Source organism: Melitaea cinxia, chromosome 25, assembly GCF_905220565.1.
Source record: "Melitaea cinxia chromosome 25, ilMelCinx1.1, whole genome shotgun sequence".
Classification (NCBI taxonomy): domain Eukaryota; kingdom Metazoa; phylum Arthropoda; class Insecta; order Lepidoptera; family Nymphalidae; genus Melitaea; species Melitaea cinxia.
The window spans coordinates 10,240,213-10,267,521 of record NC_059418.1 but is presented as its reverse complement, the minus strand read 5'-3'; the positions used below and the strand labels follow the sequence as shown (position 1 = coordinate 10,267,521).

Sequence of the window (27,309 nt, the reverse complement as noted above, 5' to 3'; positions counted from 1 at the left end):
GTCTGCAGATCTATCCTTAGAGCGCTAATATTTGGACTCTTGTTACTTTCATACAATTTATCTTATTACGGCTATTATTATTAAACGGTTTTATTTAGCTCACCCCGTTTGTTTTTTTATTTTTTCTTTATTTATTCTTGGGTCAAATTTAGTAATTCAAATTTCACCCTCTTCCTGTCAACCGATTAATCTGAAATTTTGTATACACTTTGGATTTTGGTGACAATACAATTATGTTTATTCATTATCATTATAAATTCAAGATGGCCGCCGCTACAAAATGGCGGATAATTTATGTTTTATTAATCCCATCAATATGGGTATCAAATGAAAGGGCTCAACAAGCAGAATACAATATACTATAAAAAATTGAAATCCAAGATGGCGGCCGCTACAAAATGGCGGATAACGTAGGTTTTATCGATTCCATCAATATGGGTATCAAATGAAAGGGCTCAACAAGCAGAATACAATATACTATAAAAAATTGAAATACAAGATGGCGGCCACTACAAAATGGCGGATAAGGTAGGTTTTATCGATCCCATCAATATGGGTTTCAAATGAAAGTGCTCAACCAGTATAATCAATGTACTATATAAAATTAAAATCCAAGATGGCGGCCTCTACAAAATGGCGGATAACTTAGGTTTTATCAATCCCATCAACATTTGTATCAAATGAAAGGTCTCAACAAGTAGAATACAATTTACTATGCAAAATTGAAATCTAAGCTGGCCGCCGCTACCAAATGTCTGATAACAATTTTTTATCAATCCCACCAATATGGGTATCAAATAAAAGGGCTTGACAAGAAGAATACAGTGCACTATACAACCTCAATATTTAAGATGGACCTTGCAATAATGAAGCACTAAATGAATTAAACAGAATGCGAAATAAAAACTAAAAACTAGAAAATAAAAATAGGTAAAAAAACTTTTTAAGTTAAACGGTTTTATGTTAAACATACATTGCAATGTTTAAGATAAATGTACTAAAAACCAAAAAATAATAAAATAGATACAGTCGTGGGAATTATAAACATATGCATAGACTAGACTAAAATAAAACCGTGGGGCACGTCAATTGTCTACAAATTATCGACTTAATGTGCGATAGAAGAATCGTTTAATTCGTCGTTAAAATAGGCAGTTGGCCCGCAGACGGTGAGGAAATTACTTACTATTTTCTTGCTCATGGAAATTCCAATAGTTATACACTCCGTGTAAATAAAAGAGATGTTTCAACTAGTTTATCGTTGGACATTCACACTGCTGGCTGGCGAGGAATCGTTTCACTGCTCGTAGTTTGTCTTTAATCGACAAAACATATGATAAAAGTACTACTCGCTCACCACTATGAAACCCTAAAACTCGCTTATAATCGAGCTTGCTAGCTTGTTTCCACATTCTAGCCCTACTTATCACACGTCCATCGTTGTCGGTTGAACAACTGCCTAATTATAGTGTAACATTACAAAACAAACATTTTAATCAACGATTGTAGACAATTGACGTGCCCCACGGTTTTATTTTAGTCTAGTCTATGCATATGTTTATAATTCCCACGACTGTATCTATTTTATTATTTTTTGGTTTTTAGTACATTTATCTTAAACATTGCAATGTATGTTTAACATAAAACCGTTTAACTTAAAAAGTTTTTTTACCTATTTTTATTTTTATATCATTTTTTAATTTTTGTATCTGAATTTTATCTTGCGAATTTTTGCAGTTCCTTACCACGTCACTGTGTGTAACGAAAACTTCCCCAGTCGTGCTGCTCCATATTTCGAGCAGGAAATTTAATCGAAAGCTGATTTTTATAACGTAGTCACATTTTAATTTCATTAAGATCTGATTACAACTTTTTGAGTAATTTTTGATAACGCGTATTTACTTGACTTTTTTTCGTTGACTGTATAGGCTGTAATGATGATGATGATGATGAATAAATGTTCAGTTGTTGATTGATTGGTTACAAACACTGAATTGTGGTGGTAAGATTTTTGTTGTTGTGCATAATGTCAATAATAATTCTAAATTTAGACAAAACAATTCCTGGCGTGTGATTAATGAACTCGAGTTTTTCTTCCGTTTTTAACAATTATTAAAAAACACGACCAGATATATTTCCGAAATGTTGGAGGCGCGAACTGAGCATTGGGTCTCCATCTCTCATGTTACTTAGTGCGTAGATCGTTATGATTACCCGTTTCAAATATCTCTATAACCTTATTTTGAATCTTAATATCTACTATAAGTGTGTATGGTCTATGTCATATATTATGTCAGGCTTTTTACAACGTTGGTAGTTAGTTATTTTGAGTTCCTGATTTTTCGTTTGTACTGATATGTTCTTGTCGCGAGATTTAAGTTCTCGTAATTACTTAGTTTGAAAATATTTAAAAATTAAAAATCATTTGTTTAATTTATAATGAAGCTTTTATATTATATACATGGTCTAATGACATACATGACATACTTACAACCATACTACAGACATGGCTACAACCACCAGGACAACGTGAGTTATAAAATAAAACAAGTAAACACGTGTCTTGTAATGAAACTGCTCAAAATTAAATTTATTACATTATTTATTTATAAGAAATCTAAAACTGGTCAACTTTTGCGGGAAAATATTAAAAATGAGAGAACGGTATCTTCGTGCAAGCGGTTCACGAACGAGACCGTTCTCCCGCATTCAAAAGTATTATAACCGACTTTATATAGAAGAAGTAAAATCTTGAAACCACGATTCATTACCCGTAACAGGCCAATCAACGACTGAGCATTTCTAGACATGTTCGGTGTATGTTGCAATTTGTTCATAGATGGCGCTCATGGTTCCATTGAAGCTACGTTGATCAAACAAAGCTATTGTACGCTGTATGTTTCTACTTGGTAGCAGATGGCACTCATTGAGTTACGAATCGCGGTGGCAAGGTTTTTATTGTTGAGTTTATAGTCGATTATGAGAATGTCTTGCTTTGCTAGCGTTAGCTGTAGTAGCTAACGCTAATAGTTCATAAGGGAACTCTCACTTAATTTTTTCTAGTTCCGTCCCCTATCATCATGTAGGTGGAACGGAACCCTAATACATTAACTTATACTAAAGTGATATTAATATATAAAAATTAAAATGAATCGCTTATCGTTACGACTCGCCTATACACATAAGTGACAGATATATATATATATATATATATATAAGAGATTTAGGTTCAAAGGGATATAACTTTAGATAGACCAGTATTCATGATAGCTTAGTAGCCAAGGGATGTAAGGCATCAATTGCAGCGCGAGCTGCGCTCGTGCCCCTATAGTTCGAGGGTGTTGCTTACACCCGAGCTAACTATTCTGCTTTAAATCTCGAATGTGAGGTAAGTAGAAAAAAACCGCCATTACAAGAAACAATATTTAAACAAACAATATTTAAAGTAAAAGTTTTCTATTCCCGCCTTTTTTCATTAAAAAGAATCAAGTAAAGAACTTTTTAATTTTTTTTTTCAAGATCGAAATTGAGCTTCGCCGTTCGATATTTAAAATTGATGACTATTATACTCACACGAAGACAAGGCTGAATAGCAAAGCGACCTCTTTGGTCATTGGGCTGAATACATGATGTCTATTGCCAGTATGATGGTTAGATGTACGCAAACTTGTTGAAAGAAAGAAGTGTTTTTTTTTTTAAATTATTTACCGCCCTAGGGCTTTTCTAGCTACATTATTACCCTAGAGCGTTAATTAGCCACCTACAAGCCCCATTTGGAGGTAATAAGAACCTACTCACCGAACATGAGTGATGTAAATAAGATTTATAATAACAATAAGTAAGGTACATTTACTTGAAGTTGTTTACGCATAGTGGGCGTAGTAATATTATATGGGGTAGTTGTGAATAATATGATTTGGTAGATAAGTACTCGAATTAAATAAGTACTCTAATATCCAGTTGCTATATATTTATAGCTGTGTTTAGAAGAGTAACGGGACATTCAGATACTACATATAGTTGAAATAGCAATAACGATAAAAACTGATCGTTAATTTTGTAATGGCGTGTGATTCAATTATAAATCTTCTTACAGAAATCCAGTATTAGTAACCGTCTATAAGTGTCGTCTGTGACGACGTTGAGTATTTATTTTGAAATTTATAATTTACATATTTGCGAAAATTTGGAGTGCAGAATAACGATGCGTTATGCGGCACTCCAAGATTTTCAATTTTCGAAGTGATTGTAATTAACTTTACATATAGAAATAAAAATCTCGTTACCGCGATTCACAATAAGCAACCAACGATGAGTGCCATCTAGTAACAAGTAGAAACACACCTGTACATCCAATATTGACTGTGCTTGATCTGCGTAACTTTATTTAAGACAAAATTTTGTACTGCGGGTGTTAATTTTTGTAACAGTATCTAGTATTTTTTTTATTTTATATAATTTTTTTTTTTTTCAATTTACTGGCCAATACATATCAAATAAATTATAATTTGCAATTTAAGTACACGAAAACCTCGCGGGTTTATCTGGGTACAGAGAGTCACTCAGTTAATAAATAATAATAATTTTTATAACAGAATCTAATATTTTATTTTATTTTATATAACTAGGTCGGTAAACCCCCATAACTAAGTCTTCGCATTCCTGTGTCAGAGACCTGGAAACACACTTAGTGAATACAAAAAAACATACAAACCATGATAATCACCTGTATGGCACATACAGACATTGGTCACAAGTGAAAGAAGGAGCGGGAAGACTGGCGACTACAAACTGCGCCCACGGGGTTGTCTATGAGATATAACCACAAATAGAAGCAAAACGAAGTCAATGTTAATAATTTGTAACTTCAGGACATTTTTAACTAACTTCAAAAAATCTACTGTATGGCTATCAATTCCACTGTATTTTATGTGTGTCATCCCAGTACTTTGTATTGGATTGACCGATTTCGATGATTGTTTTTTTAATTGAAAGGTGGTGCTTATCATGTGTTCCTGTTGAAATGAAATCTGCCAAGGACTTTTTGAATTATCTCTAACAATGCGTATTTTTTACTTGACTGCGTCTGCTTGCGTTGTATTACGTCGATGTAATTGAAGTTGGTTTTTTCTTTTGGAAGTAAACACAATTACTCAAATTGCTTTCGCTGTTTAAATTTGTCAATAAATAATAAGCATTAAAATGTTATTATTATCATAGAAGTCAATTCTATGCATTTCTACTTTGATTTACAATTTTAATTAATCAATTTAATATTGTAACGATTCTAATACGTGTACCGTCCCACCAATAGGAACGAAGTATGACAATGTCTTCATGTAATGTATCGCACCTTTAATAAAACAAAGATGTAACTCAAAATTTGTGGATTTGGAGATTTTACAATAAAACGTGTCTTCGTCGCGTAAAGAATAGGTAGACTTCGACTCCGGCGTTTTAACTATAAGATACAGAGAGATACGCGATTGTTGCTCTCTTTTCTATCAACTGGAGCTGACAAGTCAGTTCTTATAAAGTGGCGTGATTCAGAGATGCACCGGCAGTGAGCGTAGATTGAAGTTCTGTCGTTTTTAATAACATCAAATAATTCGATATTGGATTAAAAGGTAAATATGGAATATTTTATTATTTAAAAATAAAAAGATAATTTTTGTTATACTTCATTCTCTCAGAAAACGCATTTGATGACGATGTGATGACATTTGGATTTACTTCGTTTTTGTTTTAAAAATTGACAAATTTTACAAAGTTAACGCCTAACACTTCAGTTTTATATTGAAATATATGCCTTAGTTGTTGGAGTAATTGATTAAGTATCACTTTATTGTAATAAATAAGGCTGTTTATAAAAGTTACTTTTGTTTACTTCTTTTTATTATTTAGAATGACGAAAGATAAGTAAAAACTTTCAACATTAATTCCCTTTTCGTGTAAAAGTTAAGAATAACTTGTAACTGTTGTGCTTATTTGTATAGGTTTTGAAAATTGTGTCGTCTTAGAGCTCACAATTTTTTTTAAGTTTAATACCACAATCAGAAACTGAACACCACAATGAAGAGTTACAGCGTATCGAGCGTAAAAGTTATAAGATAAACATAATAGTGTAATAAGTTATAATTTTTTTTTTCATCTGATTACTGTAATAAATGTGAAAGTTTATGAGGATGACATATGGATGGATGTTTGTTACTCTTTTACGGCAAAACGACTGAATAGATCATTGTCATTCAACAATCCTGCTACTTTGACGTTAAATAACGATTACGATTATTATTCATCCTTAAAATATACTGCAGTATTATCAGTTATTGTTATTTTAGACTAAAGAAGTTATGCAGGTTGAAGAGGAAAATCAACAAAATACATATATCTCCAGAGCCCAAAAAGGTAACTGAAGAGCTGACGAAAATGATGACACCGACTCAATATTTTACTGTTACTTATGAGTTGACGAGAAAAATGACACCTAAATAATACTAGCCATTTACAGTCCTCTAGTTCGTCTTCGAAATCATCTTCATCTAGTTCCGATTCATCTAGCTCATCATCGTCAAGCTCTTCTAGCTCATCTTCATCCAGTTTTTCAAGCTCCAATAGTTCAATGCCTACCCAAAACCCTGCCCCACAAAACGTTACAACGGATTGTAAAGAAAAGACGTCTTACAGCAATTCACCACAAAATAGCGAGAGGCAGCAAATTCAGCTGAGAGAGCGACGAAATTAAAATAGTGTGGCCAGTTACAATATTTCTCCAGCATACACAGATCTAAGTGACGTCGACCTGAGTGACGACGATCCACTGTAGATTTTAATACGTTTTTTAATAAGCCTATCAACAGAAGAAATTTTATGTTTGAAAATCAAAGTTCTTCTGACTCTGACTGCAATAATAAACCAAATATTTGTCAGTCAGTTCAGCCTATTGCAATGCACTGCTGGACATAGGCCTCCCCAAGTTCGCGCTAGACATCCCGGTTTTCCGCAATCCTCATCCAGCTTACATCGGCAATCTTACGTAGATCGTCGGCCAGAGGACGTCACACACTGTGTTTGCCAAGACGCGGTCTCTACTCCAGGACGCGTCTGCTCCAATAGCCACCGGTGCTGCGACACAGATGATCAGCCCACTGCCACTTCAACTTGCTAATTCTGTGGGTTATGTCGGTTACTTTCGTTCTCTCGCGGTAGTCTCGTTTCTAATCCTATCTTTGAGGGAAACCCCAAGCATGGCCAGTTCCATTGCACGTTGAGGGACTTTATATTTGTGGACCAGTCTCTTGGTCAGTGTCCATGTCTCGGCTCGGTATGTTAACACAGGCAGGACGCATTGCTCGAAGACTTTTGTCTTCAAGCATTGCGGAATCTTCGAAGTGAAGACTCGACGAAGCCTGCCAAATGCCACCCAGCCCCACCGAATCCTCCTATCCACCTCCTTCTCAAAGTTGTTGCAGTCTAGTTGGATAGTATGGCCTAAGTAAATATAATCCTGAACAACTTAGAGAAGGGTAACATCGACCTATACCTGTCTCGGTATGACTTGGTTGTTAGACATAACTTTCGTTTTGTCCAAGTTCATACAGAGAACGACACGTCGGGAGGACTCGTTTAGACCGGCTAGCATTTGGCCTAACTCATCTAACGTGTCCGCAAAGATGACGATATCGTCGGCGAAACGAAGGTGAGAGATGTATTCACCGTTGACGTTGATGCCTTGTTCCCTCCAATCCAAGGTCTTAAAGATATCCTCCAGCGCAGTGGTAACAGTTTCGGTGATATTACATCTTGCTGTCTTACTCCACACTGCAGGGAAATAGGTCTTGTTCTCTGGTCCTGGACATGAACGGTCATCGTCGTTGCGTCGTACATACATCTCAGTACCACGATATATAGCCAGTCGATATGACATCTCTGCAGAGAGTCCAGGACAGCCCAGGTCTCGACAGAGTTGAAGGCTTTCTCGCAGTCCACAAATTCCATACACAGCGGCTGATTATATGTCTCTGTCTTTTGAATAATCTGCCGAATAGTATGGATGTGGTCTACGGTGTTGTAGCCATTTCGAAACCCAACCTGCTCTGGTGGTTGGAATTCGTCGAGTCTTATGGCGAGACGATTCGAAACTACCCTCGAAAACAGCTTATATACGTGACTTAAAAGTGAGATCGGTCTGTAATTCTTCAGCAGAGACTTAACGCCTCTCCTAAAGAACAACTAGAACAGCACTACCACACTCCTGGACCACAACTCCGGCGTAGTACCTCGGTGGATGTCAGTGTTAAAGAGTCTTGCCAAGTCTTTTAGGGCAGGTCGCTCTGCGGCTTTAAGAAGCTCAGTTGTACAAATATGTGTGGGGGCCGCAAAAGGTCACTAAACGTTGAAAAATGGCATCAAATTAGAGCAAAACGGCTCAGAAACATAGGCCAATCATATACGTCAGTGTCAAAAGCTCGTAAACAAATCCAGCTCGTTTTATAAAAGATACATGTACCGAAAAATGTAAATTCAAATGTGCAGAAAATATTGATTCCGACGGTATTTAACTTAGGGTTTCACCAACCAAAAAAAGGTCAGTGTGATCTATGTGTATCATATGATAATTCAAACAATGAGAAAAAACAAGATGATAGACAATATAAGAAAGAAGAGACTGCTGATTTTTATACTATTTACTAGCTGACCCCGCAAACGTTGTTTTGCCATATATGTTATTAACCCCCTTAATACCCCCCCCCCCTTTTTTTTAACTTAGGGGTATGAAAAATAGATGTTGTTCGATTCTCAGACCTACCCGATATGCACACAAAATTTCGTGTGAATCGGTCTAGCCGTTTCGGAGGAGTTTAACTACAAACACCGCGACACGAGAATTTTATATATTAGATTATTTGTGGTTAGTTGTTATTTGTGATTTTAGGAGATATTTACTGGAGACTAATTGTACCTAATTCTTATAATAGTACATAGCTTTTGTTTTGTTTAAAAAACAATATTTGAAGCCATAAAGAGATATACAAATATCAGATGATTCATAAAAATTTGTTTAATTTAAAAAAAAGGTGATAAATTTCAGTTTTCGTTTTATAAAAAAATGATGCATTAGTACATACAACGTCATAATTACAATTAAATAATTATAAAACGAAATATTGTGATTTATTTTTAAAACTTTTTGTTATGTTTTAATACTAAAGAGAATTTTTTTGAAATACTACTTAAAATATTAAGTAATTTTTGGCATAAAGAGATTTAAGTCGGAACTTTTTTTTCATCTCCATTTTACAGCTATTATAGATTTTAACACAGTTGTTTTTCTATTATTCTATTAATCTCTGTACTTTAAACTACTGATATCAATAGTAAAAGTCATTAAGAGCATTACAAATAATTAGTAATTTTTAATCAAACACAATGCGGAAAAAGTGCTAAACTTCAAACGCCAATTCCCACAAATTGCGATTTTTGAGTTACATCTTTGTTTTATTAAGGGTGCGGTATATTGGTAGGAAATCAAGTTGATGTAAGCGTGTTCCGGTCGGTAAAAATATTAGATTCCTTGTGATATTGGCTAGCGAACTGGCTGTGCCGTGCATTTTAAATTTGAATAATTTCTTAAGCTCTCATAGCTCATTTTCATACTGTCTTATTTTGTCATTTTTATGTAACGGTAGTTTAAAAGTAAATTACGAATCTACCGACACAATAATTATTTTTTGTAAACACGTCAATTAACTCTTTATTTCATTTCATTTCGCTTTTGTCTTTAATTTCTCATCATGGCTTATAATAGAAGAGCCGTAGACTTAGATAAGGTCAAAGTTTCTGCTGTTTTTAAACGGTTTTATTTAGCTCACCCCGTTTGTTTTATTTTTTATTCTTGGGTCAAATTTAGTAATTCAAATTTCACCCTCTTCCTGTCAACCGATTAATCTGAAATTTTGTATACACTTTGGATTTTGGTGACAATACAATTATGTTTATTCATTATCATTATAAATTCAAGATGGCCGCCGCTACAAAATGGCGGATAATTTATGTTTTATTAATCCCATCAATATGGGTATCAAATGAAAGGGCTCAACAATCAGAATACAATATACTATAAAAAATTGAAATCCAAGATGGCGGCCGCTAAAAAATGGCGGATAACGTAGGTTTTATCAATCCCATCAATATGGCTATCAAATGAAAGGGCTCAACAAGCAGAATACAATATACTATAAAAAATTGAAATACAAGATGGCGGCCGCTACAAAATGGCGGATAACGAAGGTTTTATCGATCCCATCAATATGGGTATCAAATGAAAGTGCTCAACAAGTAGAATACAATTTACTATGCAAAATTGAAATCTAAGCTGGCCGCCGCTACCAAATGTCTGATAACAATTTTTTATCAATCCCACCAATATGGGTATCAAATAAAAGGGCTTGACAAGAAGAATACAGTGCACTATACAACCTCAATATTTAAGATGGGCCTTGCAATAATGAAGCGCTAAATGAATTAAACAGAATGCGAAATAAAAACTAAAAACTAGAAAATAAAAATAGGTAAAAAACTTTTTAAGTTAAACGGTTTTATGTTAAACATACATTGCAATGTTTAAGATAAATGTACTAAAAACCAAAAAATAATAAAATAGATACAGTCGTGGGAATTATAAACATATGCATAGACTAGACTAAAATAAAACCGTGGGGCACCGTAATATATATTGGTAGGAAATCTAGTTGATGTAAGCGTGTTCCGGTCGGTAAAAAAATTAGATTCCTTGTGGTATTGACTAGTGAATGATAGCCTTTGTCTCGTAGGGGAAATTCACTCAAAATTGTGGCGTACAACGGTTGGTTCGTATAACGCCGTTCGTTCGTAAATATCCGGCCACCCTATTTTAACAATTTGAAAAGAGTTCAAACTAGTTTTATTTTGATTAATACCACATCTTTCTCGTTACAATAAAATGTATAATCAATGAGGTTTTCACTACAAGAGTTGTGTTTATTTAATAAGTAACGACGACGAGGATGATTGCTTACGATTATGATCTTGACTTTGAGTGCCATCTGTCATTAGGCAGAAACAACATCTAATATTTACATACTTTGTAGAAAATCTAATTAAAACCGATTTGTTACAGTAAATTTCAATCAAAATCTGAGAAGTTTCGTTCCAACTGCGACGGAACGATGGTTCACTGCACGGTTTGATCTTAGAACTGAACAAGATTTTTATGCGCCTCGGTGATTTTGATACTTTGTTATGTTATATATATTTTTATTTTTTATCATATTTATTTATTTAGGTATTATTTTGGTTTTCAGTATAAAAGATTTGCAATAATTGCATACTATCAAGCAACAAACAATGTCTACACAGTGACTGAGGTTGTACCAAAAACAGTATGTAGTCAGGACGACAGATGCCTTAATCATAGACCACCTGTGCTTTAGTTCAACCAGTCGTCTCGCTGATCCACAAATTAATTATTACAATTTACTTGACAATTTTAACACCTACCACTTGATTAAGCCTATCAGTAACTTATGAGCGAGATAGACTTTATCATCAATCAGCGAAACAGGCGCTCACAGAACAATAATATTTTATATAACTATGTTATGTACGTATAATAACTTTCCATTGTGAAATTTTATGATGAAGTGAACAAAAAATTATAGTATTAAAACGTTTGGTCCGAGCTACATCCACGAGGGCGCTCTTTTAGCGGCTCGTAGTATAAAATTTATTTAATTAAAACTTAGGTTAGGGTGAAATATATCAGTATAATAGAACTTTTTAAGAGTAATGACTCAATGAGCATAAGATCGTCGATAGTATAAGTTATTTCGATCGTACAATTTGTGACTGATATAATTTTTTTTTGTCTGTAGGTCTAAGATCAAATTGTACAGCGAACAATGGTTCTTTCACAAACTAAGTTATCTTGCAGATTTAATCATGATTAAATAAATTTAAACACTATACAAAATATACGTGCGTTATGTAGCTTCGTCGGGATAAAAGTATGTATGTGTATGTATGACGTATATTTTCTTACTATCTTTTTTTTTAAATAATACATAATTGAATGTAAAATGTGTATGAATATATTAAGTAGTAATGTAAATATACTTGTAATACATGTTTTTTCTTGATATGTTACAAATAAATAAAAAAAAAATAGTATTTTTTTTTCGCAAGCAATTTGTCTCATTATTTAAAAAATAGTTACACAACCGACAATAATGATCACAGGAGACTATTTAAAGTCACCGGTGATCATTTCGCCATTGGCTATAGTTTTACTACGTGTACTATATTCAGTATCAAAAATCTGGTCATCGTGATTCGTATACTAGCAAATGACGATGAGCGCCATCTATCAACAAGTCGAAACATTACTGGATACCATTGAATGTCCAGTCATTCAATTTAGCCTATTGCAGTCCACTGCTGGATATAGGCTTCTCCAAGTTCGCGCAAGACATCCCGGTTTTCCGCAATCCTCATCGAGCCTACAATGTTCGTTAGGGACAAATTATTATAAATGGAGGTGACAAGACTCTTATTACGGTATATAAAGTCACTTGCAGTAAAATCAATTGAACAAGCAGAAATTCAGATTTATTCCAATTCTTAAATACTGTTTAAAACGTTCAAAGAACTGATTCACAAAATTTGATCTTAGAACTAAACAAGATCGTCCGATGTTTTCGTGATTTTGATACTTTGAAAAATAAAATTACTTTATTATAGTTACAGACAGAAACTGTATATTTCCCTTAATATTTAATTTTTACTTCAACATGTATGTATGTCATTTGTATAAAAATATTGATCTCACAGAAGAGGTTTAGAACTTGATACATAATTAAAATATACTTTTCATATTAGTAATAAAGTGAGTGTTAGGCATGATGTGTATTATACGCGACGATGGTTTAATATTAAGTTCTGTTAAAACTATTAACATACGTAAATGTAAAACTTGCTGTGGGTTAAATTTAAGTTGTTAAAAATTAGCAAGTTCCTTCCACAGGTAAGCGTAAGAGTTACATGTGAAAAGACCTTGTTGAAATTTCAAGTTAATCGTAATGGACTTTATATTTAAACATAAAAACCTTGTCAGCGAGATTCATTACGTACAGTCGACCATATGAGCGCCATCTATCGGCAATATTTTTTTATTTATCAGACTTGTTTATAATTTAAACTATAGGGGTTAATTTATTTCGAAATTTTACAATATTATGAATGTTTACAATTCATTTGCTTAAGGAAGTAATGTAATAAGTGGTGTCATCACTACTAGCTGCCCTATGTTAATTTACTCGACTCTTGTTGTAAGAAATGAAATCACAGCTTGCTAACTTGTTTAGTAACAGTTACCGAACCGAGTTACTTTAAAACGCTAAAAATTAACATGCGTCACATCGCAAGCGACGTTGTGATGAGTTAAGCTGAAGACGTTGCGTCTTTCATAATAATTATTTAGTCAGAAAAAACGCGTTTCTTGCACGGAGCTCGTTTGAATGTTAATATTTCTTTAAATAAAATAAGTGAAATATCTCTGACACGCGACTGGAATTTACTTCTTAAGAATGATAATGATGATTAAAATTAAAACGAGTGTGCTTTAGAGCACACGGCTGAAGTAAAACTTCTGCACAATAGTTCTGCACTGTGTCTCAGATATACGAAACGAAACTGGCTATGAGAGAAAGAGTTCATCTTACCCGATCACACTTTTCGTAACACTCTCGTAACGCATTCACCAGATTACTCCCAAAGTCAAGCGTGTGCAAAGAAGTTTGACTTCAAAAATAAGATGTTCTAACAACTGAATCAAATTATAGTTAAAAAATTACAAAATTGTAAAATTAAACCATAAGTTGTGTTCCTTGCTACTCGTACAAACTGCAGCAAGCTTATAGCACTATTAATACGTCACTCTCAGCGTCACTAGAGTCAGCGTCAGTTGTTACAAAAGAATTCACTAACCATATTTTTATTCATAAATTCAAATATATAGAAGAAAAAAAATCTGAACACCACGATTCATAACAGTGCGATACCCGTAACAGACCAATCAACGACTGAACATTCATAGACATGTTCGCTGTATGTTGCAACTTATTGATAGATGGCGCTCATGGTTCGAACAAAGCTACGTCGATCAAACAAAAACGAATGTACCGTGTACGTTTCTACTCGGTAACAGATGGCACCCGTCAAGTTACAAATCGCGGTGGCAAGGTTTTTATTATTGTGTTTATAGTCGTTTATGAGAATGTCTTGCTTTGCTGGCGTTAGCACAGTAGTTAATGTGTAGTTAGTACTGTAGCTAGCGCTAATAGTTCATAAGTCATTACAATTTTTCTAATTCCGTCCCCTATCACCATGTAGGAGAAACGGAACCCTAATACATTTACTTGCATACCATAATTAATACATAAATATTAACAGGAGACGCTACTTGTTACGATTCACCTGTTCACATAATTTACCTGATATAACTCGACTTATATAGCTTATCGCAGGAAACACAGATAATATTCGCTGTGTTTTGAACTTTTGACTCGTGAATAGATAAATGTCATCATCAGATTCATCACACCGTCACTTCAGCCTATCGTAGTCCACTGCTGGACATCGGCCTCCACAAATTCACTTAATTTTCTAATATAATAAATAAATTTAATTTTTAATGCGTTTATTTAATAAACAGTTAAATTATTGAAATGTGACACTTCGTCGACAGCATCTTCAAGATACATTTAACGATATTCATTTTACAAAATAAATCAGCAAAGGAAAGTGCTGTTACAGTGAGTTAATATTACGTTAAATTATTACGACGTAAACATTGTATCTGGCGGTACGTACGTCAGGGTGTTTGAATCAGCTGTATAGATAAAATAACTTGAAGCAAAAGTAACTTAAAATAGGCTTCAAGTTATTTTCTCGTTTTATGTATTCAGATTAAATTATTAATTTTTTATATTAAGACACATTGATAGATATAATATAAATTACAATGATCAGTAAAATGCTACACAAACTCATGAATGAATTTACCAGTCATCAGTCATTAAATTAAAGTGGGTAGTTTCATACACACATATAACACATATATATGTGTCGATAGATGGCGCTCATCGTTGGCTATAAATACTGAATCGCGGTGGCAAGATCGTCGTTGTTGTGTTTAAGTATATCTGTAAAATCCGTTGGGATTATCACCAACCAGTGGTGAATTGCACTTAATGGAGTAATTTTTCTAGTTCCTTACCACGTCACAGTGTGTAACGGAACCCCCATAACTAAGTCTTCGCTGTCTGTCCGTCTACAGACCTATCTTTAGAGCCGTAATAACAATTAAGTGAAATGATAAAAACACAAATATACATGTGTTATAAATAAAGAGAGAAAAAAAAACAAGAAAAGAAATTGCACCATATTACACTAAATCGTCTCCATCTTAAGATAATAATCCTCAACGTGTTTCTTAAAAGTTTATTTTTTGCCGATATATTGCAAAATATATCGGCAAAACATTCGATCTGCTTAAACCTAAAGATTGTAATGTAGCCATATAATAAAATATTTATTCTGCTGTGGAACCGGTGCCTATGTGTTTTATTTTGTCGATAGATGGCACTCATGCATAAATTTTAATTTCAAAAAGATATGACTCTAGATTATAATGAGGAGTAAGCGTGTAAGGTTTACTTTTCATCACCTACCTTCAGTTTTCGAAATGACCATAATTGATGTTATATATAATTGTGTTTGCTCCCAAACGAAAAAAGAACCGACTTCAATTACATCGATGAGTAATAATACAACTTAGGTCGACGAAAAAAGCGTCAAGTAAAAACGCATTATTAGATATAATTCGAAAAGTAGTTGATAGATCTCAAATAAATTTAAATGGGACCAAATGACACACACTACCTTTCGATCAAAAGAAAATTTGTCGAAATCCCTCCACCCAGTCAAAAGTTCTGAAGTAACATACATAGAAAAAATACAGTTGAATTGAGAACCTCCTCCTTTTTTGGAATTCGGTTAGCAAAAAGAAAAATCTAGCCACTTCGATTTATTATTTGTATCTGTCGATAAGCGCCATCTATCCACAAGACGAAAAAAACTCGAACAATTACTTCTCTGTGGGTAGCTCTAAGGGAAAGAACACGCGGATATTGACGGTTAAAGTACGTGCAAAAAAATATTATAAAATACTAGCTGACTCGGCAAACGTTGTCTTGCCGCTAAGCGCTATTTTAAAATAGGGATTGGTTGTAAAAGGGTGAAAATTTTGGATTATATGTATTTTTCAACGCCAAATCGTAATAAAATAAAGAATAAATAATTTATCTAAGAATTAAAAAAAATTAGGGTGGACTACCCTTAGCTTTTAGACTGACTGATGAAAATAGACGTTGTCGATTTTCAGACCTACCCAATATGCACACAAAATTTCATGAGAATCGGTCAAGCCGTTTCGGAGGAGTTTAACTACAAACACCGCGACACGAGAATTTTATATATTAGATTAAGTTTAAGTTCTATTCGAGGTACCTATAAAGCAGTGGCAGATTTATATTTTTTATGAGTGTAGGCCACTTTATTTCTGCCGCCCCATGTACATACCTTTCTAAAATCATAAATTTCTGAAATCTGCCGCCCCTAGGACGCTGCCGCCCCTAGGCCGCGGCCTATACGGCCTATTTATAAATCCAGGACTCCTATAAAGAAAGTAATTATTCGGGTAAACATTTTTATTATGATTTTTATTGATAGATAAAAAAACTACTTTACAAAAAATATTTTAACACCTTAATTTCATTTACAATGATTTAAAAAATGTATAATAATTAGTAATGATATAATAATAATAACAGTCATCATGTAGACTATACATTAGACAATGTAAAGCCATTATACATACAAATCTCTACTGACTGTACATAAAAATCTTACGCTTTTTTAACGTTACGGACGTTTTTTGCTAGCTATGGTATGGCTTTTTACTTTGTTCTTGATTTCATTACAGCTAGTTTGTTACGCAATATTTTAATTTAAATATACGCAACTTAAGCGCGATAAATGAAATTAATAGACACTTGTCATCTTCACGAAATAGATAGCGGTCACAGTTACAACTATTCTGTACGTACATGTTATATTATACTTGCAAGTTAGTATGCTTCCTGTTTGCACTGGATTTATTAGCATCCGTCTTGTGACAGAGCGATGTGATTTAGTAATAAAGTGCACGGAAATCTAAATCTTGTTAATATAGTTGTTAAAATTGTTAGCGGAAATAAAGAACCTGCAGGTGTAAGCGTTACACGTACAGGTTCAATTCCCAATTTCCAAAATAATTATGTTTGACTTTATATTCAATAATAAAAACCTTTTCACCGCGATTTATTATTTCTCATTAGCGATGAGCGCCATCTATCAACACGTGTCAAACATACGTCAAATACTTATTTTATATGAAACTTAGTTGAAGATGATTCAACGGTGGTTTGTTTCAGTTGAAACATGCGTGACTCGGGTTGTGAGTGAACTATGGGTCACTGTATGATATGATCTTACAAGTTCGAGCTAAAAGTGAAATATTTTGTGCTGTTAGTGCAATACTTACAGCAAAATAGTCGTAGGTATACCTCATATAATAACATCATGTATTTTGTTATACCTAGTTTAGTAAGAATTGAAAGTGTCAAGGTGTTTCATTTTGACGGCTATTTAAGCATTACTTACATAAAAATAATTTTTAACAAAAAAAAACCGACTTCAAAAAGGAAACTAAAGAGTGAAAAATAAATTTACTTAGTACAAAGTAATTCGTATTTTGATTTAGTTAATCAGAAATGATTAAATAAATATTTTATAATTTTGAAGTCGGTGCCAAGTAAAACAATAACTACTCTAGTATCTACTCGTAAGTTGTATTTAGTTTTCTTTCATAATTTGTTTCATTGACTATTAGGTTGAATACTTGTAGCCAGGTTGTTGTAGTATTTACTTGGCACCAACTTCAAAGTTATAAAATATTTATTTAATGATTTCTGATTAACTAAATCAAAATATGAATTACTTTGTACTAAGTAAATTTATTTTTCACTTTTTAGTGTCCTTTTTGAAGTTGTTTTTTTTTTTTGTTAAAAATTATTTTATTTTACAATTTTTAGTGATGGGTAGACCTAACAAGGATGCTTTTTCTCTTATGTCGGGGGTTCGGAAACATACACAATACACAAGCACAAACACCCAGATCATGACAAACATCTATATGGCCAATACAAATGTCTGTCATACGCGGGGATTGAACCCACTAACGCCAGCGCAACAGCCGGTGCTGTGACCGCTGCGCTAACGCGTCGACATACTATGAGTAAAGTTCGCTATCAGGTGTACGTAATAACAACCGGGACTGACAGCCTAGCGTGTTCTCCGAGGCTAGGTTGGGAGAACCACAAGGATTAACAACTAGACCGAAAATAAATATTTGTATAAACATAAATATCCATTTCGAGCGGGAATAGAACCCGCGACCGTCGGTGTTAGCCGCCGACACGGCACATGCACCATTCTATCAAAGCGGTCGTCAAACAGCAAAAGGTAACTGCTGTAAATTGTTGAGAAATTCCCTCGAGTGTTTATGGGCTCCATCATCAAACATGGTCCTGCGACACAAATGATCACACAGCGGGTAATTGCTATAAATCGTTGAAAAGTTCCCTCGACTATCTTTCGTCTCCATCATCAGACTTTAATGGCACTTGTAACTCATATAGGTGCAAAGTTCTCATCAATAGAAACGAATTAAGTTCAAACAGTAGGTAATTGCTATAAGTCGTTGAAGAGTACCCTCGACTATCTTTCGTCTCCATCATCAGACTGAAATGGCACTTATAACTCACACATATGCAAAGTTCTCATCAATAGAAACGAATTAAGTTCAAACAGCAGGTAATTGCTATAAATCGTTAAAGAGTTCCCTCGACTATCTTTTGTCTCCATCATCAGACTGTAATGGCACTTATAACTCATACAGGTGCAAAGTTCTCATCAATAGAAATGAATAAAGTTCAAAAAGCAGGTAATTGCTATAAATTGTTGAAGAGTTCCCTCGACTACATTTCTTCTCCATCATCAGATCCACTCCAGACCTTTATTAAATAGTAGTGCTTTATAGTACTTAATGAAAACATGATTAAATTTACTAGTCATCCTTACGATTTTTGAAAGTTTCCCTCGATTTCTCTAAGATCCCATCATCAGATCCTGGTTTCCTTATCATGGTACCAAACTATGGATATCTCCTTTCTAACAAAAAAAAAGAATTATCAAAATCGGTTCATAAACGAAGAACTTATCTACAACAAACATTAATTAAATATGTATACGGTCGAATTGAGTAACCTCCTCCTTTTTTTGAAGTCGGTTAAAAAAGGGTACAAATTGATAAATATCGATGTTTATGAATTTACGACAGAGTTATATTATTGTGTACAAAAATTATTTCTATAACTATAGCAGATAAAATAACGTAAGTAGACCAAACAAAGTCCTTTTCTTTCTCTAACAATGCCCATCACAAAAGAAAGTATAACTCGACTTATATAATTTATCACTATGGGCATAGATATTATCCGTTGTGTTTTGACTCGTTGATAGATAGGACTCATGATTTAATACAAAATCTAAATTGCGGCGGGAAGATTCTTATTACAGTATACAAAGGTAATTACGAAGTCGATATTTTATCTTCTTGACACTAAGGAATCCGTGGGTTGCATATTTTAATAATATTCATGTAACAAAATAATATAACCAAGAGAAAATGGACCAGTGTATTAATATCACGTTGAGCCATTTCTCGTTCAAGACTAAAATTCTTAAACATTCATATATTAACGACGTATGCACCTGGCGGTACGTCAGTCAGTGTGATTGAACGAGCTTCATAATAACAAGATATACTCGTGAGTAAGGTACATTGACTTGAAGTTGTTTACGCATAATGGGGGTAGTACTATTAAATGCGGTAGTTGTGAATAATATGATTAGTACTTACGTACTTTAAATGTTTTCATATCCAGTCCCTACATTCAAAAGACGATTTGTTTTAATTATAAACATTAATAAGCTTAAAATAAATTGTTGATTTGTAAAATATTGCGTACAATAAAGTAATAAATAAATAAACATAAAAATCACAATTTGGTTTCCTCGTTACAATATTACGAGTGATGATAATTGTACAACATCGAATGAATCACAATTTCATCTGTTTCCGTACATATTGACAATCGTAGTAAAAGTTTCGTCTTAAGTCGTGATAGTTCGGAGATCAGCAAATAAGTAGCATCAAATGACTGGTGTAAGATTCTTCTTGTTGATAGATGGCGCTCATTGTCAGTTGCAAATACTGACTCACGATGGCAAGATCACTATTACAGTGTATATAGTTACTTGAGATTATTTCGGACATCGCAACACACCTACAGCTTAGGTCCTATTTTTGGAGTTCTCTACCCCGTAACAGGCCGTAGGAACTTAATATTACTAAAACTCACCTGTACGTCGTTGTCACAGGACTGTCTTTAAAACTGTACAATATTAAAATATTACTCGTTCAACGTAAAGGGTTGTGTTCGTTTGTTGGTTATTTTAAAAATACAACCTTTTTAACCGACTTCAAAAATCGCGGTTCAGTATTTGTAACTGACATAAATTTCAAATACTTTTTTCGTAGTTTCTGAGTCTTTGACGCAAGTTTCAACTTGTTTTTTGATGGTAGTCGCTGTTAGTATCAAATCCTGAGTCTGACCCAACACGCTTACATCATCGTGATTTCTAACCAATACACTTTGAATGAAGATATTTCTTAATTATCTTGACTAACCCGTTGGCGCAGTTTGTAGTGACCCTGCTTTCTGCTCCGAGGGTTGTGGGTTCGATTCTCACCCCAAGTTTGGGTGTAATATAAATATTTGTTTGTGTATTTATATTTGTATTATTTACAAGTTTATCGAAAAAAAATTGTAGCTATACCAGTCGGCTGTTACCTATAACACAAGCCTTAAGTTGCTTACTTTAGGAACAGACGACCGTGTGTGTATTGTGTAGATATTTATTATTTATAAAGAGAAAAAAAGTACTAAATCATTTAACATTAAGATAATTAATACAAATTCTATACATTAAAACGTACAGTTTACTAATATTTACATTCGCGCTCGCTCGGTCTTTCTAGTTCCAGCGTTCTATGCACTTATTTACCTATACCGAGAGTAACAAGCTTTTGTTTTACAAAATAATTAGCAACTAAATTAAACATTTAAAAAGGCCTCACAGACCAACACAACTCAAACAACTCAACACATAAGAGCTCACCCATCCCCCAAAGGGGAAATACAACTATATTATTGACCTCAAATATTTCTATAAATACAAGCTTTTTGCTCGAATCTTAATTAAAACTACAACCATTAGCATTATATAATATATCGTGTAAGGACGGCACAGCTAAAATAATTTCATCGGTTATCCACAAGTGTGATGCCTGATGAGAAATTGAATAAATAAACGTATGTTTTGTAAGGGAAAGTGATTTTTATTTTTAGTCGTGTCAATCTTAAGACATACCTTGTTGGAATTTCTTCAATACTGTTAAAAATTCGGAAAGAGGAATTCGTTGACGAAGAGTAAGCATGTAAGGTTTACTCTTCATCACCTAATTCCTGTTTTCGAAATGATCATAATTGATTTTATATACAAAAATAAAAATCTTGCCACCGCGATCTATTATTAGTGCCTGTCGATCTCGATACGATATAAGTAATTAGTTTCATTTGAACTTCTGAGCGATCGGAAATCTAAAACTTCTTAAAAATGTAAAAACTGGATATAGCTGTCAGGTACAAGGTGAAGATCAGTAAGCGTGTAATCCTTACTATTCTTCACCTGTGTGCAGTTTTCAAAATGGTCTTAAGTGATTTTATATATAATAAGAAAAATCTTACCACCGCGATTTATTATTTGTACCTGTCGATCAGCGCCATCTATCAACAAGACGAAACATACTCGAACATTTACTATTCTGTGGGTAGCTCTAGTGGGTAGACAGAGGATACACGGATGGACAGTCGAGTTTACGTAATAGGACTGGGAGGTATGTTAAAGTAATCAATGTCCGTAATAATCATAGTTGACTGTATACGAGTAATAAAATAAATGTCTTACTTCCACAAGCTCCATATAGCACAAGTAGTCACGGATGTGTATTGAATATTTACTGTGTACTTAATTTCATTATAGCTCAGTATTCTAAATTGTTTAAAAGTCACTTCAAGAAAGTAACAGTATTCCTCAATCTTACTCAGTGTGATTTTCGGAAAATTTAAATTTTACAATTCAAGATTCTGTCTTATTCAACTAGAACAACAACGACGCCAATCTCTTGATGTCAATTTATTATTAAAGAAAATATCAAATTATCGCGCTGATGACAGACGATTTAAAATACGACACCGCTACTTTCTACACCTATAAAAAAACTCGCGCTAACATCTTCAGGAAAACAATATATATATTTAGATATGTAATAAATATAATAAAGGAAATATATAATATAAGGAGATTCTCAATTCGACTATTTTTTAACCGACTTCCAAAAAAGGAGGAGGTTCTCAATTCGACTGTATTTTCTTTTTTTTTTATGTATGTTACATCAGAACTTTTGACCGGGTAAACCGATTTCGACAAATTTTGTTTTAATCGAAAGGTGGTGTATGCCAATTGGTCCCATTTAAATTTATTTGAGATCTAACAACTACTTTTCGAGTTATATCTAATAATGCGTTTTTACTTGACGCTTTTTTCGACGACCTACGTTGTATTATACTGCATAACTTTCTACTGGATGTACCGATTTTGATAATTCTTTTTTTGTTCGAAAGGAGATATTCCAAGTTTAGTACCATGATAAGGAAACCAGGCTCTGATGATGAAATCCCAGAGAAATCGAGGGAAACTCTCGAAAATCCGTAATAACTTTTTACTGGGTGTATCGATTTTGATAATTTTTAATTTAATCGAAAGCTGATGTTTATCATGTGGTCACATATAAATTTTGTCGAGATTTGATAATTACTTTTTGAGTAATCTTTGATAACGCGTAGTTGCTTGACTATTTTTTCGTCGATCTACATTGTATTACTTGTCGATGTAATTGAAGTCGGTTTTTTTTTTGTTTGCGAGCAAACACAATTATTATGTATATTGACCTCGGAACTTTTTACTGGTTGGACCGATTTTGATGTTGGTTTTTTTTTTCAATTTAAAGGTGTCAAACATGTGTTCCCATTTAAATTTAATTGAGATCTGACGCCGCGTTGGCGTAACGGTCACAGCCATGGATTGTACCTGTTGGGCTGGCGGTTGTGTATAAAGTTACATGATTTCGGACATCACAACGCAACAACAGTCTATATGGTATTTTTTGGAGTTCTGTAACCCGCAACAGGACTTAAGAACTTATTATATCATATTATAAAACTAAAGTCGCTTGCCTCTGTCTGTCTATCCCTATGTATGCTCAAACCTTTGAAACTACGCAACGGATTTTGATGCGGTTAGTTTAATAGATGGAGTGACTCAAGTAGAAAGTTTATATGTATAATACATGTACATACTTCTAGTACCTACCAGGTGCACCACCACCCTCTAACAAAGGAACCGCCGGCCTCACCAACCCTTTGTCGTCCGCATTAACATTTAAACAAGATATAAGAGGTGGTACGCGTCAGTTCATCGATAACTGAGATTATACTCGGACTTGAAATAATGTTCATTAAAATATACTTATTAAACTCATTTTTCGTTAATCTTTCACTTCTAGACTCATTTCTCTTCTATAATAGAATTAGTAGAATTGTAAGTCGAGAAAGTTCTATTTCTAACTCGTAAAGTAAGTTATATATTTAAGATCGTATATATTAATATTTAGTAGTACTGTATGGCTGCGGTACTAAAGAATTTAGCCACCCCCTCTCTTCCCGTGGGTGTCGTAAGAGGCGACTAAGGGATAACAAGGTTCCACAACCATCTTGGAACTTAAGAAACCGACCGATGGCGGGATAACCATCCAACTACTGGCTTTGAAATACACAGGCCGAAGACGGGCAGCAGCGTCTTCGGTGCGACAAAGCCAGTACTGCGGTCACCAACCCGCCTACCCAGCGTGGTGACTATGGGCAAAACACATGAGTTCACGTTATTTTTGACGTAAACTTGTGGAGGCCTATGTCCAGCAGTGGACTGTATAGGCTGTAATGATGATGATGATATTAATATTTAACAATCTGTCTGTACGCGTGACTCCATTCACATTATCATCCATTTCATTGAGCCTGTTAGATAAAATGTGTATGCCAGCTTTATATCAGCTCATCTTAAGAGCGTGTATGAATAAAGAATTACCAAAAAAATGCAAAAAACTTTGGTGTATAGACAACCTACCATCTCAGTCATTTCCAGCTATCTACAAACTTCACTATGGCTGTAGATCTAGAAAACGTATGGGCCATTTTATTTCTTTTTTTTACTGTAACTGAAAGATTTATAATTAATTATAAGAAAATAAATCGATTTGCATATCGATAAACTGCACGGAAGACATCACTATATCGCCGCAGGCGACGACGCGTTCCAATTAGCTAAAGCAAACACAGCGCGCAATAATATTTTCATTTCTATTGCTCTTGCGGTCTACCTTGATGAAATGTGCGGTGTTGTGTGATTGATTCCACGAGCGGATTACTGTCATACAAATTTCAGGTAATTATATTTCGCTTTGATACTCTTGACGTTGAGTCATACCAACTAGACATTTTAAGGTCTACAGAGCTACAAGTTCAGTAGTCTCTTCCCCTTGCCGTAGCACGAATCAGACGTTCAAACTTCTCCAACATTTAAATTCAAAATAAACATTCTAGAGATGTGATCAAAGCGTAGAAGGGGATTTAGGAACTATGTAACCGTTCTAAACTAACTTTATATTATACCTGTAAGCAGATTACTTCAGTAAACAAACTGACGTAAGCATCCTCGAGCATTCGATTCTCGTTAAGGGTTTAGGGTCTATGTGTAATTTGCCCAAATAATTGGCCAAGCGTGCAATATCCTTACCGTATGTGTTAATGACCTCATAATTTGTTTTATAATTAATTGACAGGAAGGTCCCACAAAAACCAATATATTTTAGAAATCAGTCAAGTCACTTTTACTTGTACATTATACAATCGTGTAAATATTAAAGACCTTTTTTTAATCTTAAACTTCCAAACAAACACTTTTCCTCAAAAGAAGCGAACGACGCTGTGTTTGACTTTCATCTCAAACTCATTTATCATTCACTAGCCTTCGACTTGTTGAATACTTCTCGATATCTAACCGACTGTGAGCGGAAATGGGGTTGCTATATAATTCAGATCATGACGTAACAGTTCACTGCACAATTTGATCTTGAAATGAAATTAATAATCATGTTAATATTCGAAAATCGTGAAAATAAGGAGCACGTTCCTTTATTAGCCCTTTAACCCAATTAAGCAGTAAAAATCTATAGCACGAGGGCCGAAATGACATAAATTGTTTATGAGCAAGGTTTGATTGGAGTTGATAAAGTACCCTCACCAGTGGAAGTCACCGCTATGTACGGAGTGTGTCCTGTGTGTAAGCGAAGTTGCTGCACACATATTACGCCTGAAAATACACATGTGATACAATCTAAGCTTGCTAATTTGACTCAAATGTAGTTTAATAATCATTTCAGATTACCGACATAATTAAATACTTTCAAATTTTGAATTAAATTTAAACAAGTATAAGAAGATATTATAAAATATAAAGTAATTATATTAACTGGAACGTAAGGCTTTTAACTCTTCTTACGCTTGTTCTATAAGGAACATTGTCGATTGCTTCAAATCCTTCGCTGATTGACAGTGACAGTGAGGCAGTGATGGTACAGTAACAAAACCCCTAAGTACAATCAAACCGTGACACAACTAAAAGCCACTAATCAAATAACTGAACGGAACTACAATAAAACCGTGCGAAACTAGTTTAAAAAAAAAAACGACTTCAATTACATCGACAAGTAATACAATGTAAGTAGACGAAAAAGTAGTCTCGTAAATACGCGCTATCGTAGATTATTCAAAAAGCAGCTATTAGATGTAGATTAAATTTAACTAATAATACATGACATGCATTGGCTTTTGATTGAAGTAAGAATCATCAAAATTAATGAGCCCAGTGACAAGTTATGCGGCTTAATACAACGTCGGTCGACGAAAAAATAGTCAAGTGAATTCAAATTAAATATAACGCTAAACTAACTTGTCAGATCTCAATTAAATTTAAATGAGACCAAATGACACTGAAAATTTTTCGATAAAAAAAAACTATCGAAATCGGTCCACCCAGTCAAAAGTTCTGATGTAACATACATAAAGAAAATCGAATCGAATTTAGAACCTCCTTCTTTTTTGGAAGTCGGTTAAAAACACACAGAACCAAAGTCAAAGAAAACGCCTCGCTCTCACCGATCTAATCAATTAGAAACGCAACAAGTGCTCCGTGTCAAGGAGACCAATGTTTCCTCAAACACAGACGATGTTTCATTTAAAGCACTAATTTACATCAATTTTTTCCTGTCTTTTCAAATATTTCCTTTCGGAATGTTATAAATACAAAAAGTAGGGGAAAATATTATTACGTCGACGTCACACACGTGTTCTGATGTGATATTCATATGTGAGTTATTGGTCTCGGGGAAACTGTCGCGCCCAGAGAACGAAAAACGAGAAAATATGTTTTCATTCTTTTAGCATTAAATACTTCCAGAATCTCTTATTATACCCGTCTCTTTCATTCACGAGCTATCTCTCTCTAACGTTTAAGAAAACAGTGATTAACGCAAAGAATGCAGAACCCCATTTGTGTGCTTATTAGCGACCCCCTGAACACTTGACAAAACTTCGACTATTTAACGATAGTGCAATTTATCGGAGAAAGCGATTTAGTTCAACAAATGAAGTAGAAATTTGCATAACTTGGATCAATCTGTTAGTTTCTTTATTCAACCGACTCAGTTTGTGTTGGACTGTGATACGAAGAGTTTCGTAGCACTGGATAAAATTTTACATCACATAATTCTGAAGAGCTATCAGACATGAAAATGAAAACAAAAGTATA

At 34.0% G+C, this 27,309-nt stretch overlaps 1 long non-coding RNA gene across 1 annotated transcript; it reads right to left on the bottom strand.

Moving 5' to 3' along the window:
* Positions 1–1,640: 1,640 nt before the first annotated feature.
* Positions 1,641–23,723, bottom strand: LOC123666256. The gene is made up of 3 exons (XR_006745192.1): positions 23,606–23,723; positions 20,612–20,616; positions 1,641–1,654 (listed from the first exon to the last, which is right to left on the bottom strand). It is a non-coding gene; the product is annotated as an uncharacterized LOC123666256 (long non-coding RNA).
* Positions 23,724–27,309: the final 3,586 nt, after the last annotated feature.